The following is a 15122-nucleotide window of genomic DNA, read 5'->3' on the forward strand; positions in this document are numbered from 1 at the left end:
TTGTAATCCAGATAAATATTTCATCCAAACGTCAATTTGTATGAGAGAATCAAACGAAACAACACTGTCCATCGGAAATACGATGGGGAGGGGGGCAACAAAACAATATACGCCGAAATATGTCCAAACAGAAAAAACTGCAACGTAACTTTGTAGCACGAACCTGTCCTTTCAGAATCATGACAACGATTCGCACCAAGCTGCATGTACAAACAGATTAAAACTGCCTAGTTACGTGAACAACAAAAGCTTGTCCACACACGATTACAATCCACACCACAATAACAATGTTTCCTGCCAAAACCTGATCAGAAAGAGCGATTCCCGCCAAAAGTTTTCCACACTACGATATGATTAACGCCAAAATTCTGTCCAAACCGAACTGAGATAACAGCAAAGCCCGCTCATTAAGAACGAACCACGCCAAAACCTGCCCAGTAAAGTTAATCACATCCAACCCAAACGTAAAAATGATTCACAGCAAAACCTGTCCGTTAAGAACGAACCACATCAATATCTGCCCATTAAGAACGAACCACACTAAAATCTGCCCATTAAGAACGAACCACATCAATATCTGTCCATTAAGAACGAACCACGTCAATATCTGCTCATTAAGAACGAACCACACCAAAACCTGTCCGTTAAGAACGAACCACACCAAAATCTGTCCAGTAAGATCGAACCACACCAAAACCTGCCCAGTAAGAACGAAGAACACCAAAACCTCATTAAGAACGAACCACACCAGTATCTGCCCATTAAGAGCGAAGAACACCAAAACCTGCCCATTAAGAACGAACCACACTCAGATCTTCCAACTAAGAACAATGCACGCCTAGACCTGTCCAAACAGAAAGATACACACCATTACCTGCCCAGTAAAACGAGGAGATCTAGAGGCTTTTAAAGGCAGACAGAAAAATCGTGGCGGCACGGCCTTGTGCGGATACCGTCTGACTGGTTTCTACATCCGGATGTAAACGTTAATGAAAATACATACGAAAGGAATACAAAATCTTATAGAATATCTATCTATACCTTATCCGCTGTTTCCTGAAGCGAAGTTCGACAATAATTCATAATTATTCTCCATTCAACATATACACATGGTTGATTCCTGTATCTCGTCAAATTACCTTTCATCGACGTAAGAGTGTATGATGGGAATATCTATAGACCCTGTCTGGAAACATGTAATTCGGTGAATTATACGATTTGCACTGTGATACATGATCAAACTTTGGTAATGAAAACTTACAAAAACGAGTGACACATCACAGTAGAAGGCGTTTTGTACCAATAAGGACTCTAATAAATCTGAAAAAAGCTGTCTCTACAAATAGATTTATCTCACGTGTTAGGCGGTCAGACAGACCTATTTACAATGTCATTTACAAGTGGAAAGTTGTATAGCTATCCTGAAATTGTCAACAATAAATCTACTTTTTCGAAGTTTTGTATCATTGAAGATTATTGTATGGAACGCTATGTACACCGAACGTCCCACAAACGTACTTTCACGCGATGAGTTTATTTTCACGGTTGTGAACTTTCATTTCATTAGTAGCAACATACACTAGGTACTTTCTGAGCTCTATGCAGCCGCATCATTGAACTGCCCTGGTGCTGGACATATCCTTCACTTAACCGGAGTGTTTCAGTGTACGCTTGTTAAGTTACGGCACGACCAGATGACCACACCAAACACGTTGACCTTTAACCCTTCTTCAGATGGATTCAGGAGATTGATAACGACCATAAAGCAATGAGGAGACACAGTACCTGGACTAACACGACGCTCCCAACCCAGGACAAGGTACGTTAATTTTATCAGTACACAAAATGTATTAGAAATAAGTAATTCTGCGTCTTATTAGTAATTCTGCGTTTTTATGGCCATCAACAGCAATGATAAGGAACATTTAGAATGGGAAGTCTCTATCAAATTAGTGCTTATTCATAAAGACATGAAACGTTTACTGTGTTTACTATAAAGTACATGATTTCTTAAACGAATGTTTAAATTCTGATAAGTATTGATCTCCCAATATCTAACGATGGGACCAAGTATGGTATTTATGGTTGTGATAAATGACAGAGATTTACATAAATTGTAAGATAGTTATAAGTGACAGATTTATATTGAATTGTGCACTAGCGCAATAAATCGTTTGCTTTGCAAACTGCCTTAACAACGATGACCGTCTCTATGCCAATAATTATGAAGTGTTAATGGTCACAAGCTATGGCATGTTACCTTAAAAAAACATTTATTTCTTTTTACATTTTAAGGCATTGCCATGTAAATGTAGACACATTCAGCCGAAAGTGACATCGACTTCGATCAATTTAGACATTCTAATGCTTAAAAATACCTTTATATTAGGGGAGAAAGACAGCATGAGACAGACAGACAGAGAGAGAGAGAGAGAGAGAGAGAGAGAGAGAGAGAGAGAGAGAGAGAGAGGTGGGGGGTTGTTAACTGAAAGCAAGAAAATATTCAAGATTGATCAATGAAATCAAGACCAGGTATCCCGGAAACTTAAACGTTTTCTACTTCCATGACGACATCCGACATGTAAATATTGGTCAATTCCAGTAAAAATATCATGTTCTCAAATAAGGACATCCTTTAAAGGAACAATTTGTCATGTGATTCGAAGATACCTACAGACTTACTGATATTTCAGATGACAATCTACCATGGCTGATGTACGCTCACTCAAGGTAAGGACACGGTAACGTTGATAGTGTGTACGCTCACTCAAAGTAAGGACACGGTAACGTTGATAGTGTGTACTCTCACTCAAGGTAAGGACACGGTAACGTTGATAGTGTGTACGCTCAGTCAAGGTAAGGACACGGTAACATTGATAGTGTGTACGCTCACTCAAGGTAAGGACACGGTAACATTGATAGTGTGTACGCTCACTCAAGGTAAGGACACGGTAACATTGATAGTGTGTACGCTCACTCAAGGTAAGGACACGGTAACATTGATAGTGTGTACGCTCACTCAAGGTAAGGACACGGTAACGTCTTTGCAGTTCATTCATTTCATTATATAGTTACCACAACTGTTGTGTAGGGCGCCATTTCATGATTAAATCTCTTACATCACTTACGAGAATGCGCCCGTTCAAAACTTATAACGTACGTTCGCGAAGGTAAATAGGATTCATTCAAATTGGTACTATCAGAAGTTAGAAAAAAAGAACAAAACGATTTATTATACCTTTACTATTCGTTCTTTGTAATTTTCTAAAGTGAATTAAGTCTGCAATTCTAGATGTTCGCCCCTGAACAATGGTTACCGATCAACTGACTGCTTACGTCACAGCTCATTACTGTTCGGTACTTCCCAGTCGTTATTCGACAATTTCCGCCATTAAGCAATTATATACAGTACAAATCCCTGCTGTTGTTAAAATTTATTTCAGAATTAAAACTGTTGAAATGATGTTGATTAATCATTTACATTATCTATAATGATTCGTTTTCTTAGATATCAACGGTAGATGATATAAAATAAAATCATTTGTAGTATGGATTTTCGGTCAACATGACTTCGGCTTTTGGCAACAGTTTAGTCTTATGGTTTAACATATCACATGTTGACCTCAAGCCCAGCCAACAAATATATATTATCAGCAAATAGTATTCAACATTTGAAAGAGCGATATCAGTCGTGTATTTGAGTAGGTGGCATTAATTAATATAATTTGTTATGTGTATGTCATACTGAATAGTAAGAAAACTTATATCATATTTTACGGTCAAGGGGGAAATAACTCCATTCCGCAATTTGGTTGTTTTTTTTATTGGTATGTACTTTAATATGGATAAGTTGACCGGAACATGTTTTAAAATGAGAATTCAAATTTGAGGATTTAGTTTAAAGATTTTATTGTTTTGGAACATCATTTTCATCCCAATATTAATTAACATAAGTAGTACATCAGTATGTAAGTGAGAAATTTCCTATAAATTTGTCAAAATATAAAAATCAGAAACAACACCAAGGCTCTAAACAAACTCGTGTTTTTGTTGAGTAAAAATACCACGGAAAAATCTTCATGACCTGGACAATTTATACTACAGAAACTGGCTAAACACAGCTCAACTGTCAACTGAAAATAGTGTCGGTCTGAAAAAGGGATAACTTTCATCATTTTTCCACGCGCAGGTTTTTACGTATTGATTTAATGTGTACTTAATTGGAGAACAACATCATTATAGAACTGACCTCTTTGTTTAGTTTTCCAGTGTAAACGGCCGGGGGCTTACGTTTTTTATAGATACTACAGGGACGTATAATAATGTACTATACGTCCCTGTATACTAGATCGATAGTGGTAAGTACGGTAAGGCCACATGATATATAGAACAGAGTCGCGTGCAAAATAGAGTTCACGGATGTCGCGTTTGAAAGACTGAAATACACTATCGGTCTCCTCGTCTTTTTAGGTCAATTGTCATAGCTCCAGCTGAGATTATCCCATAAGATTATCCCATAAGATAAACACCTACTCAAGGGTCATGAAATCTTCAAGGTGATAAAGGGGAATAACTATCCAAAACCTGATAGGTGGCGCACCGTAGGAACTACGAAATACATGTTATGTCTGCCAGTGGTGAATACAGGAGTAGGTGGACCGTTATCCTAAGTGTCACTTTCAGCATCACCGTCTACATAGGCTAATAACTATAACGGAACACAGCGTGAAGCACAAAGTCGTAGCAATATAAATTTCGTTGATTAACCATAGTTCTTTGTTATTGCCGAGTTACGTTTCGTCTGTGTAGAAAAGTAAACGGGACCCAATATAAACCATTGATAATATCTAATATTTTTTTCAAATACACGTATTTGCAAATATTGTGCATTTCAGACGCATCCTATTGGAATACGCATGCGCAGGAGACATTGAAGAGGATGATTGGACAGAAGCATAATACTGAAGTCGCTAAGAATGTCATCCTGTTCCTAGGCGACGGGCTGGGAATATCGACGGTCACAGCGTCCCGAATCTACGAAGGACAACTACAAGGAAAGACAGGAGAGGAGAACATCATGGCGTACGAAAAGTTCCCGTTCACAGGTGTGATCGGGGAATTTGGTATGGTAACAAATGACGATAAACAAATTTGTCCAGAGTGCTGAGTCCCTCTCTATATTTCTTTTAATATTCTTCTTTTCGCAAATTTTCATACAAAAGAGTTCCAATATAAGTTATACAAAATGCTGAATCGTACCTAATCCAGTGAGCGATGGAGCGATAAGACCAAGCAATTGTCTCCCATCTCTTCACCTATTGCATATAAACAACACAGGCCTTATTAGGGTATTTTGTCAATCCCAGTTTGACTGATCAGATTCATTTCTGCTTCTCCGCTTTTGTCACCGCGGTCAAACTCGTTAAGGGCCATGATGTGTCCATTCAACACTCCATTGGACATAGCGTTAACCAACTACATTCTACACGTTAAGTGTACAACTGACATAATACTGAATAGACATTTCACAACAAATTCATAATTAGATACACTAGAACTCAAATAATGAGTGAAACAGCATCATGCAGCTGCTCCATCCTTCTAGAGCAAAGGAACAAATAGTCTAGACATTGAAACATTGGAAGCAACTGGGGACAATCTATAGTGATCGATAGAAATGGCAAAATCTAGACGGGCAGGTGCACTAACCAAATAATTCAACGGATTGCGAATATATATATACCCGATGATCCCAGAAGACCGGCAAGTACATATGTATAAGTATATGGCCAAAATGAGAGGGTTTTTGTCGGAGAAATTCCACGTAAATGTGGACAGGGATCTCGTACTATAACGCTCATCCTTACACGAAACATTACGGAAACAGTTTTCATCAAAACAAGCTGTACGTGTAAACAGTACTCATAGCTAACACCAAAGATATACAGTATGGACTGTACTCACAGCTAACACCACAGGTATACACGTGTAGACTTAACTCACAGCTAACACCCTAGATATACACGTGTAGACTTAACTCACAGCTAACACCCTAGATATACACGTGTAGACTTAACTCACAGCTAACACCCTAGATATACACGTGTAGACTGTACTCACAGCTAACACTATATATACACGTGTAGACTGTATTCACAGCTAATACCATAGATATACACGTGAAGACTGTATTCACAGCTAATACCATAGATATACACGTGTAGACTGTATTCACAGCTAACACCCTAGATATACAGGTGTAGACTGTATTCACAGCTACCACCATAGATATACACGTGTAGACTGTATTCACAGCTAACACCCTAGATATACACGTGTAGACTGTATTCACAGCTAACACCCTAGATATACACGTGTAGACTGTATTCACAGCTAACACCATATATATACACCCTAGATATACACACGTGTAGACTGTATTCACAGCTAACACCCTAGATATACACGTGTAGACTGTATTCACAGCTAACACCATATATATACACGTGTAGACTATACTCACGGCTAATACCATAGATACACACGTGTAGACTGTATTCACAGCTAACATCATAGATATACACGTGTAGACTGTATTCACAGCTAACACCATAGATATACACGTGTAGACTGTATTCACAGCTAACACCATATATATATACACGTGTAGAATATACTCACGGCTAACACCATAGATACACACGTGTAGACTGTATTCACAGCTAACACCCTAGATACACACGTGTAGACTACTCACAGCTAACACTCTAGATATACACGTGTAGACTGTACTCACAGCTAACACCCTAGATATACACATGTAGACTGTACTTACAGCTAACACCCTAGATATACACGTGTAGACTGTACTCACAGTTAACACTCTAGATATACACGTGTAGACTGTATTCACAGCTAACATCATAGATATACACGTGTAGACTGTATTCACAGCTAACACCATAGATATACACGTGTAGACTAAACTCACAGCTAACACCATAGATATACACGTGTAGACTGTATTCACAACTAACACCATAGATATACACAAGTGAACAGCGTCTTCCAACACAAACTTTAAACTAGATACACTTGAATTAAACTACATCACATAGCTCTTGCTAAGGGTCTTAATTGGTGAACGCTATGAAGTGACTGAAGAAAACCTAAAAAGACCGAGATGATTTCAAAAACCAGACGAGGAAGTACAACGTCGAGTACATGTGTACCCGATATTTTGAACTGTGTCATTATTCAAATAGATAAAACCATGACATGCAGATAAGGATCATAGTGTTCTTTTTCAGAATATTTTTCTTTATTTGTCTAAACGTATTACTGGAGAATCTCTTTATAGCGTATACAGGAAAATCTACAGTAACGCATGCGACGCATCTGATCGTGGTTGGGAAGGAGATACGGAGCTGCATGTTGAAGTGATTGAGGGAGGCTGTCGAGATATTGCTTACACGCTCGTGATGAATAAGCGAGACATCAACGTAAGTATGGACTGAAAAAAAAACCCCATAAAATCAGAATTCATATGTATATATATATTTTTTCTGCTATCCACTCAGATTCGCTTAAAATGAAACATCTTATTTCAATGATTGCAACAGTGGAGATAAACTTAAATAAAGCAGGTATTCCAGTTATCCATACGGCATACCTTCCCTTATAAGCGTATGCTTTATCGGACGTTGTGACGTCAGTGTCTGTGATCCCTTCAATACGTTAGTTATATAACACCTAGTTAGGCCGTGGAGATATCTGTGTCCCATGTCTAGCTGTCCAGGCTGTCTGTCTATGCTATGTCGGACTTTACTTATGGTAGGATATCAATGTCTTTGATTCCTCTTGTGATTAAAAACACGTTGTAATGATGTTTTCCCGCCAATAATTGGAGGCGGGAGACTTTACTTCCTGTCCGAAAACAAGACAGGTCCCGAGCTGAACACAAGTCAGTACCGAAGAGAAGATCTTGATCTCATCGATGTAAGCTTGACGGCAAAATATAATGATCTCGGAATGTTTATTTTATCATCTATCGGACGCGGTAGCGCTGTAGACTCGTATAGACAGTTAGAATGGCCCCGGCTTTCCCATGACGCTCATGTGCGGAGCATCATGGGAAGGCCGGAAACAGGCTCTGTATAAACGTCAGCAGCTTTAGTACCTCCAGAATGCGTTGTCGCGATGGCATTGTGTATAGGTTGGTAAAATAGCTATGTCTTGTATCTGATATGTATACTTAGAATTCCCGAATCTATGGAAATGACCTATGTAAAGATATAATGACTCAGGGGAACAGAAGGGAACCTAGATAAATGTACGCTGTATCACACTGACAAATACAAATGCAGATAGTTCTGCTGTAGCAATCGGTGCTGAATACCTAAGAAAACAATATAAATTGTTCATCAAAATACACATCCTGTTTCTCATCGGCCACATAGATGAGATAACGACTTTTTTCATACCTATCTCATAGCGTAAGGTTGGAGAGAAACAGGGAGTATATTTGGATTTCCTCCGATAAAACGGTAATGGAGTTTGCTGTGGTTTGCTGATTGTTTGTGCTTTGAGTGGGAACATTAAGGTCACATAATGACAAACGCCCTTGATCCGCATTGTTAGGTATACTTTGTACATGTTGTAGGAGTGGACTAAAGACGAGATAAACCGGAACAGCAGTCACATTTACGTATGAAATAATGCGCAATTTGCTGCTGTCGAGCCGGATAAAACGGACCACTTACTCGGTTAGTGTTCCTCGCAATCGTCATTCATTATCAGAGTTGTCGTTCTTTACGCCCCCGGTGAAGGTATACAGGGTATCGCAATGCACTCTGGAAGATGTCGAACAATCGTTTGTTATATTGCTTACTATTCAAAGTGATAGTCTGCCCCTTTTTGTTATTACACTCTTTTATTTATTTTTTAATTACAGGCCTCTCTGAGTCTTCGCATATGCAATACAAGCACGCGCGAAATACTGGACCGGATGGAGAACCATCTCTAGCGGAAATGACGCAAAAAGCCATACAAGTGCTTGACAACAATCCTTTAGAATTATTGTTATTGGTAGAAGGTCGGCTTATCCTTCACTAATGCAATTCATCTCTTTGTAAGAGCTGTGTCTCCTTCTGCTTATAAGAATATTCTTCTTTGTAAGCAATACACGCATTTTTCAAATTGTTAGAATGTATGGGTATGTTAAGGTAGGAATAATCTGCTGATTGAAGTGATATATGCTACTTCTCATTGGTTGAAAATATGATCCTTTCTGAAGATGCATTATCGACATGTTAACGAAATCACTATTCAAACTAAAAGTCGATGAAACCAGGGCAAAATATAAACAAAAGACAGATTTACCTTGCTAAATGTAAAGGGAACTAGGTGCAGGTATTCCAGAAGGGGGAACGTCTTCTGCTTCACCGACGACGCCCCTCATATAATACGATAACATTAAATCTTTAGTTTAAACAATACTTTTATTTATTATTATTAAAATTCAAGAAGGCACAAAATAAACAGCGGTGAAAAAGGATTTGACAACAAGCTTGTAGCCTATGTTAATCATTTTCCATTGATAAGTAGTACAAATATTATGATATTATAATACACGACAAATTTTAGTGATTTACATCATGATATCATTAACGTAATGATTAAATGATTGTAATCTTTAGCGGTTTCAATATATTCAGTGCAAAAAAACTGAAAAAAAACTTATTAAATAAGAGAGAGAGAGAGAGAGAGAGAGAGAGAGAGAGAGAGAGAGAGAGAGAGAGAGAGAGAGAGAGAGAGAGAGAGAGAGAGAGAGAGAGAGAGAGAGAGAGAGAGAGAGAGAGAGAGAGAGAGAGAGAGAGAGAGAGAGAGAGAGAGAGAGAGAGAGAGAGAGAGAGAGAGAGAGAGAGAGAGAGAGAGAGAGAGAGAGAGAGAGAGAGAGAGAGAGAGAGAGAGAGAGAGAGAGAGAGAGAGAGAGAGAGAGAGAGAGAGAGAGAGAGAGAGAGAGAGAGAGAGAGAGAGAGAGAGAGAGAGAGAGAGAGAGAGAGAGAGAGAGAGAGAGAGAGAGAGAGAGAGAGAGAGAGAGAGAGAGAGAGAGAGAGAGAGAGAGAGAGAGAGAGAGAGAGAGAGAGAGAGAGAGAGAGAGAGAGAGAGAGAGAGAGAGAGAGAGAGAGAGAGAGAGAGAGAGAGAGAGAGAGAGAGAGAGAGAGAGAGAGAGAGAGAGAGAGAGAGAGAGAGTACTTTGCTAAGAGATAAGAGAGAGAGAGAGAGAGAGAGAGAGAGAGAGAGAGAGAGAGAGAGAGAGAGAGAGAGAGAGAGAGAGAGAGAGAGAGAGAGGAATCTTATTGATTCGTCATAACGTTTCCCGTCTTTAAATATACCTATCTCTGCAGGTGGAAAAATAGACCACGCCCATCACGCAACATACGGTGCGCGCGCTCTACATGAGACCGTTGCGTTTGGGGATGCGGTACAAGTAGTGCTGAATCTGACAAATGAGGAGGAGACATTGATGGTTGTCACGGCCGATCATTCCCACGTGTTCATGATGGGAGGATTCCCCAGTCGGGGCAACAGTATCCTTGGTAACGTGTGGTGTAGAAATGATTACTGTATTGTAAAGGTGGCTACGTTATCCAGGTGACACGATCACTCGTTCTCTGCAATGCTGGCTTTTGGAACATTTTATGGCAAAATTTAAGGTTCTGTGTACGATACATTGAGGATAAAACGAGAATAATACCAGCTTGATACTTCGATATACACCCAGCGAATCTCGAGGTCTAATAACGGTATATTGTAATGACTTTGAAGTTTGGCGTCGCTCCCTTGTAATCGCCAAAGAAACATATCAGCCTGTGATTGGTTCGTTTTTAACCCCCCCCCCCCCCCCCACCTCTTTGTTTTATTTTCTATTGTTTTGTGCTGTCAGCTTGTTTGTTTGTTACCAACCTTGCACACAAATATATCGCACCGTAATATGTAGAGATTTCATACTTGGCATGTGCGTTCCTTGTGGCAAGATCTTTGGTACCAAACCAAAACTTTTGACTATGTGACCTTGACGGTGACCTTTGACTCATATTTGAAAAAAAATAGCATTGGTCATTACTATTGCATCCTAAGAGGTACTTACTACAGTGATAATGATTGACCAACATGCATGGTCATGTTTTTATGTGATGTTTATTTGTAACGAAGAAAAAAATCGTTACCACAATGAAGACATAAGTATTTCATAAAGTGTAAATGCAATTAGCACATGTCTTACACAGTACAGTTTTAATGTCCCACTTCAGAATTTTGTTGGTACCGGGGAAATGGTGTTTCATAAACACATATTGTTTTCTCCTGAAGCCCGTTCTAGACCAATTAAATTACTTCGCTTGTGTCTTCTATTTTGCCATGAAATGTTCCATGGGTGCAGAGAGCCATATTGAGCGTAACACTGGAGTATTGAGGATGGGGTAGCTGAAAACGTTTTGACTTCATAAAAGAACGGAACGACTACGATACGTTGTACATATTGACGAACAGATAATGAAACTCTAATTTGATCTCTGCAATATTTATTCTAATCAATATTTTAGGTTTGTTAAATGATGATATGGGCGACAATGAGATGCCGTACACCTCACTAGTGTCTAGTAACGGACCCCAGGGGCGAGAAAATCTTACCGACATCAATACAGGTATGTGTATATCACTGTACCCCTCCGCTATGTAGAACCACCGAGAGGCCGATCTTCATTAGATCAATTGATTCCTTTTTATAACTGGTTAAGACCATAAGACGTACCAGATAAAGACTCAAGGTAGCAGGAATCAGTTAGTTTACATTTTCCTGAAATTATTGGTCATGTTTGAGATATAAAGGTATAGCAGTTTGGTTATGAAAAAATACATCCTTACATGTATATATAGTTATAAACTACATGACAATTACATAAATATTAGAGAAATAAAAACTGTGTAAATTAAACCTTTCCTCTGATTTTGACATGTGATTGCCATGGTTACCAACTAAAAAATGCTAAAATTGCAAAACATACTGCTAATTACAACCTAACATTACAACTTTAGAGAAGAAATTTATTTCTGTCTTAAACGCAACAACACTTATGGTAACAAACTACTTACGTTTCAGTAAATTCCAACTTGAAACGCCTTCACATGACCACGTGTAAACACTATGAAAAGTTCACTTCCTGTAAAGCTAGTTTTTGGTATGTAGACACAGATTCGAGACTGCCAAAATAGTTATCGCCAACACAATACAACAAAATACAAATAAAATATGAAACCCCACATTGTCCACATCAACATGACATGACCAATTTCAGAAAGGATTTATCTTTTATTTACTATAATTTTTTTATTAACACCTTTATAATGGGGTTATCTAATTAACAAAAATATCACCCATGGCCACACCGAGAAACTAGTCTACATAACTTCATATATAATTCTGAATGAGAAGTGACAGATTTATTCCGTTGTCTCCGCAAGGGTTCGAATCCGGGACTTCTGGCTTACTAATATGATGCTCAGTCGATTTGCTTAAGAGAATCTCTCTTTAGCCGAGCGGTATATTGTAGCAAGTATTTTACCAGAGTTAGGTGATAGCACATCGAGTTCAGATGAGATGGAACATGATTATCTAGATATTGAATCTGTACCTGATGCCGTTGACCACTAAAAAGACTCTAAGGCAAACATCACATAACACATTGCTAGTAGTCCCGTCATTGTTTGTGTTTCAGCCGACTTCGCCGTCCGACAGGGAAGCGCTGTCCCTCTGTCGTCAGAAACACACACGGGAGAGGATATTCCGGTTTACGCTAACGGACCAATGGCACACCTCCTTACCGGAACACATGAGCAAAACTTCATTGCGCATGTGATGGCCTTTGCTTCCTGTGTTGGACTCAACAAACAACATTGCAGAGAATCTCCTGCGGGGACACCTACTGCGGGGTGTTCTGGAGTATTCACAGAGACTTTCACTCTGGTACAGAAGTATTTCATTCTATTGCTTGTTTTACGTATTTTCTCTAAGTAAACTTCTAAAAAACTTATTTTCATATGGCTTATCATCCCAAGACAAGCGCTGTTTTTGTAGTTCTGTGAAAGAGTTGATTCATCGCATAACGAAGAAAGAGGAGAAAGCGTTTTCGATGTAAAGACTAAGACGACGCTGGAAAGTTCCATGGACATACCAAAAGGTCTCTATAGGTCGTAGTCGGTAGATTTGTTTGTCAATATTACCTCATGTGACTTCTTACTTACGGAAATGCTGTGAGCTTTCAGAACTAAGGATGATTATGTCATGCGTGAACATTGATTAATCTAAATAAGAAATGTTCATTTTCATCCACATCTTTACATTATACGAATAAATTCAATAAATGTTTCAATATTGCGAAACGATTTTTAAAGTGGGTGTATTGCGAGACATTAAAATGCGTCTTGGAAATGAGCAGAATATACGGCTCACGTGATCAAATGTAATATTGCCACATGATGAAAGCATTGAACATATTTTTGTGTGTAAACATAGGTCTATCTCGTGTATGGTATGCAGTGATCTAGATGATAATAAATTATTCAACTAATCTATATCGGGGTGCTAACCCGTCATATTGAATACAGGTGTAAGGGTATATTCTGTGATGTGATAACTAGGTATGTAATATCGTCATGTAATTGGGTATGTTTCCTATACTTATTGTCTTAACCAGTATATACAGTAGTATCATTTACTTTTTCACTAACAACTGTCGCGCAAACTTTGTAGCACGTTGAAAAAAAAACAAGAGAAAAACGTAAACTTTTAATGTATCATATATCATGTTGTGTATTATTTGTTTTGACTGTCAGCATACGTTGATGACATCCTCGATACTTTTAAAGTGAGATAAAAGTTTAAAAACTTTTTGGCAATGTCATATGATTTCTAATATTAAAATCAAATAAAAAAACCCCCACAAATTTCAAAGCATCATCACGGTATCAACCCACGCTCGATCGACTACACCCGCCATGTGAATCTTAATTGTTCTGTAATAAACAATGGTCTCAGAGCTAGGACCGCAGCAATTACAACGAAACATCAAGCATTCTAACCAAATAATTTAAGATCATATCAAATGAAGACGTTATCCACAGATATAGAGCAAGACATCTCAGTCCGTAATACTTTTAAAAAAATATCACAGGGACTTGCAAGAATTTCCAACCGACAGACCATACACTAAAATACATATATAGACCGTGGGTTGGGAATTCGCGCTAAGTCCTCGTGTGAAAATGTAGTGGCTCTTTCGCGTCAGTTTGAAATGCGTGCGAAATGGCAAAAGTGAGTCACCATATTATAGGAAAACCACGCCATAGGCCACTGATTACGGAGATGCAGACAAGGTGAAAAGATCATTGAATCAACGAAAACAAAGCATATTCACATCAGGGAAAAGCTTTGTGCAAAGTCGTTCCTATTACGTTGCAGTCAAACGCTAGTGTAAACGACGGAACCCCAAATCTGATGTGTATATCTGGTACGTTGTAGATGGAGACCAGAGACAACGACGGTATGGTCCAATATTGGTACTGGATTCTAACAAACAAATGTTCGTTGGATACGTATTACTGGGATGTATATATAATCAATGAAGTAATAACGACAGTACGGACAAGTAGATTGTCAATTTTTCGATGCAATCTGTCCCTTTTATTAAGACACAAAATATCACACTACTTACATCATAAATATTGGCAAAAAAAAAAACAGTTAAAAGCTGTAATCGAGAACAATAATTTAAGATATCCCGATAACTACTTCGGCCGGTTAGATGCCTTAAGTCCATTAGAAGGAACGAAAAAAAAATATCTTAAGATGATTTTTGAAATACTGAAATATGGTTATTCAAATATTAATTCTGAAGATAGATCTCGGTACAGTGTGCATAATCGTTAATTCTTTTGAAGTATCAAACTCCAAGTGACTGTAGGTACATATCTATGTATATATACGATGGGCTTGGTCAATCTCACCGAAAGACAACATATAATTTATTCCTATAAGTGGAATTGATAGACAGTAGATCATT

General features: G+C 38.4%; 1 pseudogene; it reads left to right on the forward strand.

Annotated features, from left to right (window-relative positions):
* The first annotated feature begins 4624 nt into the window (after positions 1-4624).
* Positions 4625-13078, forward strand: LOC132559905 (alkaline phosphatase, tissue-nonspecific isozyme-like; annotated as a pseudogene).
* The last annotated feature ends 2044 nt before the right edge of the window (positions 13079-15122 follow it).

Source organism: Ylistrum balloti, unplaced genomic scaffold (genome assembly GCF_031769215.1).
Source record: "Ylistrum balloti isolate Yb309-2 unplaced genomic scaffold, AGI_CSIRO_Ybal_v1 Utg370992, whole genome shotgun sequence".
In the NCBI taxonomy this organism is placed as follows: Eukaryota; Metazoa; Mollusca; class Bivalvia; order Pectinida; family Pectinidae; genus Ylistrum; species Ylistrum balloti.